Here is a 6,000-nt window from a genome sequence, read left to right on the forward strand (position 1 = left end):
CTACTTGGGGATCTTTACAAGTTAATGCTGAAAAGGAGAGACCCCAATACTGAGTCCTGAGGGGGCACCACTGGTCACTTTCATATCTTCTGATGAGGGACCTGCAACTCATACTGTGTGGGTTCTGTCTTTCAGCCAGTTTGCTATCTATCTTACCACGAGTAAAAGCATTTAGCTTCTTTAGAATGCCAGCATAAGAAATGGAGTCACTTCCTCATACAGTTTATCTAATTTGTTCTGTTCTCTAACATTTAAAATCTTCATCTACTCTTCCTTAATCAGAGATTTTCTATTTCTGCTGCACACTTTAAAGAACGTCTGCAAACCGTCTGATTTATCCTGATGCAGGTCTTAAAAATTCCCTTCTCTGACCTTCCTCCCTTGTTTTCACATGTTTTGTTCGCTCCAGTATTAACTACATCCCCTACCCCCTTAATCCCAACTAAATCTTATAGTTCTCTTGCCAGCATAATCCTGACTGCCCCCCCACACTGTACAGTATTGTTCACTATCCCTTGTTAACATCAGATTTCCTTTTTTTTTAATAAGTTTCCCTTCCTGTGACAACATTAATCCTGCTTCCCCTTTTTGAGTTTGGCAGAAATTGTTCTCTCTTTCTTGGGTGCAAAATCCCTCTCCTCCCTTGTTCCTTTACCATACTCCTCACTTATGTTGCACTGTCTCTCTTTTTCCTGCATCTCGTATGCATATGAAAATTAGTGCCCTTCCCTCCCTTGGTAGCCTCTACTTTGCACCCCTATATTCTGCTAAACTAAAGTAAAATTCAGTTTGTCCTCTCTCTCTCTCCCTTTCCTTTCAGTGTGTCAAGAGAAAATGCTGTTTCCTTAACATTATACAGATTTAATTACTACCTTACAATAATTCTTTAATGTTTGTACCATCTGTTTTTCTGCTTTTCACATTTTCATTTTCTTGCAACATTTCATTTTTACAGTCATTAACCTTCTTTTTGCCTTTGTTTCCATTTTATCGCGGACAAGTAACAGTATAAAACTGACTCCTTGCATTTCCATCACTTTGTATTTAACCCATAGTAGTAATAAAGAAAATAAATCTTCCAATCAGATAATTACTAAACAGGTGTAATACATAACAGTGGAAAGTTTATTTTTTTGATGATTTGCATAACTGACGAACCTTAGTAGTCAATGTTTTGCCTCAACTTTTGAGTAGACTAAGCTAAATCCTTCAGGCTTCTACCCAGTTGTTTACCGCCCCACTTTCCTGTATTCATTGAAAACAACAATCTTTCTACAGCACGTAGAATTCAGAGCTCTTCTTTATTCTCCTTACTTGGCTCACTCATCCATGTTTGACCCTTCACTTTGTAAGATCCTGCTCAGTAAGGCATATCGTTTGCACAGTACTGACCACTGCCACCACCTTCCCTATATTCAAACACCAAAGACTCAGTGTATACAGGCTAGGGTGACTGTCCCACTGACAAAGTATGGTCTCAGTTTTCACTGATTTTTATCCACATCGTTATGAACATACTTGTTTTCCTTGCACATTTTGCACTTCAACCCCCTTGTCTTTGCCTTCAACCTGATCCTGCTTCTAGACCATTTTATCCTACACTGTACTGTTGCCCCCTTAATATCGCTGCATCAGTGCCCGTTCTCTAATGCATTGCAACTTCCTTTTCACTGTTTTTTTCTTTTCACAGCTAGCATTCTAATTGCGTGTATGTCCCTCTTTAAATCTTTTATCTGTTGCATGATATTTCCCTCCCTGTATTCCAGACTCTCTGTTCCCAGTGGATGCTTTCCAGAGGATGTTATACCTGCAACATGTCTTCTTCAACCACATCTTAATGTGTCTGTTTCCTGCATTTCTTGCTTGCTTTCTACAGCCACAGTCTCATTCACTGTCCCCTTATTCCTTACTCTTTCTATTTGTTTCCAACTGTTGCTGTGATGACAACTGCCCCAGGTTGTCCTGCCATACACCATTTGATATTACAGGATTGATTTGCTAGTAACTGCTGTTTTTGTTGCAGAATGCTTCTGATCCCATTTAGACACAAACCGTGTAGCCCCAGGGCCTCAAAGCATTCCACCTTTCCAAAGAATAGAAATTAGTATATGATAGGTATGGGTTCCTTGGCAGTGCCTCTCCAGAGCTACACTATACTCTTTTCCATGGTAAGCTCAGTTAAATAGAAAAACATAGTCCTGCAGTGTTACCCATTTGTTCAGGTCATGCATGATGAAGTTCTTCAGATTTACTCCATCTGCTTCCTCTGACATTCCTACTGTTGGAAGTTTTTACCTTCTTACTTTTGTAACAGCCTCTATCTAATTTTGATTGTTTTGTGACTGTGCTGATCACATCCAGCTATATTTACCTGTGCATTTAAGGACTTCCCATTTTTGCATCTGTTTGATATTTGAGAAGTACATTTTTGCTGAATTAACCCTTCTGTATAAGTTTGAAGCTGGAATTGTTTGATACCACATCTGGCATGATGAACTTCATTTAGCTAAATAATTTCCAGAGATCAGATTTTATGCCTTAAGTCGTATCTGTCTCAAAGCTATCTTCAGCTATAGTAGGTCAACCTGCAGGTGCAGACTTTGCACCCCTTATTCATTGTCCTGACTCTTATGCACCTAAATACCATGTGACTGCACTCCCTATGTCTCCTAAGGGAGCAGAACAAAGAAAATTACATTCTGCATTTTTAAAACACCTTTATAAAATTATCATGCAGGATATAGGCACATATATATTAACAGGCAAACAATATATTGACATTTTTCATTTGCATACATTATACACTACATATATGTTTTCCTTCTTTATAACAACTCTGATTTAGTCCAACATTACATAAATTACTCAATTTCTGCCTTCCCTTAAACCTCCTTCATCCTTTTGAACATTATTTTCCGTGTATTGTTCCCACAAATTCCATTTTCTATGTAATGTGCTCCTTTCCTTTTAACTAAATATCTCATTTCCTATGTTTATCTTTTTTCACAATATTCAGTATGTGAAATACAGTTGGTTTAGATTCTGAATTCCATTTTCTAGTGATTGCTTTTTTGGCAGCCAATAAAATTAAACTTAACAAGGTCTTACTATGTCTGGGCAATTCAGACTCTTGTGTCCTAGCTCAAAATAATCATTTCCTTAGTTACAACCATTTGTTCCCTCAATATTTCTGATCGAGTACTCTGCACGGAATTCTTAAAATCTTACAGCTCATTACACTTCCCAAAACATGTTCCCAATTATCTCTTTCTTTCCCATCACATCGCCAACATTTGCTAACTACTTGAGGAAAAATTCTGTGAAGTCTGCTTGGTATATAAAAGCAACTATACAAATATGTCCAAGCAAAAATCCTAAACCTTCTGGACTTTGTTGCATACTTGTGAGCCATGCGTACGTCCTTCCATTGTTCCCTTGTAATTTGTTTTTCTAGTCTGTCTTCCCAAATATTTTCTAACCTCCTCTGATTGACTCTTATGGTTATCATGCAATATTTTATATGCCCTATTAATTATCCTTTTTTTCATAACAGCTTCTGTGCTAGATTAAACTAAAAACTCTGCTAGAGCACATATTTCACTTGGGACTCCTGTTCCCTTTCTCTTTGCCTATATTCTGATATCAGTCCATATGTCTTGGAATTAAATTTCACATTTTGAGATAAATCTTTGTGATCTACCTTTTCGGTATATGCGTTGTTTACATAACAGTAATCTAGTGAATTACACTTTTTGCAAAATTTTCCTGTTTGCACATTTTAACACACTGAGTCTGAACTGGATGGGTTCCAGAAAAATATGGTAAAAGTCAGGCATTAGACAATGCAGCATTGCCTTAGTAGCAGACCTGCATGAATGAGGAACTGGTAATCCTTGTAATGGCGACTGTAGTCAAGCAGTAATGCTTGGATACATGTGCACCTTATCAGTTGTACTTTTTTATGCAATACATTGTGCATCATGATGGTATAATATTACATGTCCATACAGCAGACCACATGCCTGGATGAAACCATGGATTTGCCGAAGCTTGGAATTATTCAGGTAATACAACTGTACATTGGTGGTACATTAGAATACAGTGCAAACAGATTAAAATGATTACCTTCAAAATGGGAATTTACTTCTGATCACATGACTAGTATCTTTTATGTATTCTTCCTTCAAAGTATTCACTCTAAGGTTTATTTGATGTTTTCATTTCCATGAGGCAAACCTATGTTTTTCCTCTAAACTACTGATTGGGGACTAGTTCCTCACTGAGTCAAGGTGAAGTGATGATTTAACTTAAATTAATACAATAGGACACATAGTTGCAGTGTACGTTTGTTTCAGACTGAAACAGTGTAAATTATAAATACCTGCATCTGAATGCTTCACTTTTTTCTCAGCCCATTCAGCCACTAAAAACATTTTTCAACCAGACTTGTAATAGGAATGCAGCAGTGTACTATAGAGATTTTATTTACAGGAAATATGTCTGCAAATATGCATGCAAATGTTAAATTAGCACATTGAAAGATAAAAGAAACCAGAAATAGTGGTTCTTTGTTCATATCCAATAAACGATTTAAGAAAGGTGAAGGCTTGGACAACCTTAGTAGAACTGTTAAAGGCAGAAAAAAATGAATTTTACTGCAAGCTAACAAACGGCGTAAAACAAGTGGTCCCAGTAAGAAAAAAATATATTGGGGAATGTAAAAATAAACCACATTTGCGAAACACCAACATTATGTCACAGACACACACACATCATCATCATCATCTTTCGGCTTTTCCCGTTAGGGGTCGCCACAGCGGATCATCTCTTTCCATTTCTTCCTATCCTCTGCATCTTGCTCTGTCACACCAACCGCTTGCATGTCCTCTCTCACCACGTCCATAAACCTTATCTTAGGCCTTCCTCTTTTCCTCTTACCTAGCAGCTCCATCCTTAGCATCTTTTTCCCAATATACCCATCATCCCTCCTCAGCACATGTCCAAACCAGCGCAATCTCGTCTCTCTTGCTTTGTCTCCAAACTGTCCAACATGGGCTGACCCTCTAATATACTGATTCCTAATCCTATGCATCCTAGTCACACCGAGTGCAAATCTTAACATCTTTAACTCTGCCACATCCAGCTCTGACTGACACACACACACACACACACACACATATATATATATATATATATATATATATATATATATATATATATATATACACACACACACACATATATATATATATATATACACACACACACTATACATAGAGATAGATATGTAACAAAAATTGCTATTTAAAGCCTAGAATAAATCAAAATCTACCCACATTAAAGATTCTGTCAAAAAATGAGTAAAAACGGAAAGCTAACCATAACAAAGATCAAAGCAAAAAACAAGATTACCACCCAAAGCTAAGGATAACAATACATCCTTGCTTAACTGCATCACACAATTGAGAAATAGTATACAACAATGCTCTGAATTAATTCATAATGGTATTACCTACTCTGACCCTAAAAGCACAGCTGTTATACTTACAGATAAATGTAGTGCCAACTTCACACCAGAAACTGTCACTGATGTTCCACTAGTTCAGAAGCCCTTTCCTCCCTAAAGATTACTATGATATATATCTTTGATTTACCTTTAGAGAGTGTAGCTATGACTTCCATGGGCTCTGACAATATACCTGGTTACTTAACAGCACCAGATGCTCCCTTTCTGAACCCCTCCCAAAGCTGTTTGAGTTAATCCCCATCTCAAATCCCATGAACTATAGACTGATCAGAGTAACAAGCCTATAATACAAAGTTATGAAACACATTCAGTTTACTTTCATATATTCTGATAAAAACCTTTTGCTCTGGAGATGAAGCAATATGGTTTTGTCAAAGGGAGATCACATTTACTTAATTTAGTAAACTTTGAAAAAGTCACTGAAGCTATGGATTAACAGTTATGCAATTTGTTCATGATACCTGGAGGTGGAT

Source organism: Protopterus annectens, chromosome 12.part0 (genome assembly GCF_019279795.1).
Source record: "Protopterus annectens isolate FY-2018-M chromosome 12.part0, PAN1.0, whole genome shotgun sequence".
Lineage (NCBI taxonomy): Eukaryota > Metazoa > Chordata > Ceratodontiformes > Protopteridae > Protopterus > Protopterus annectens.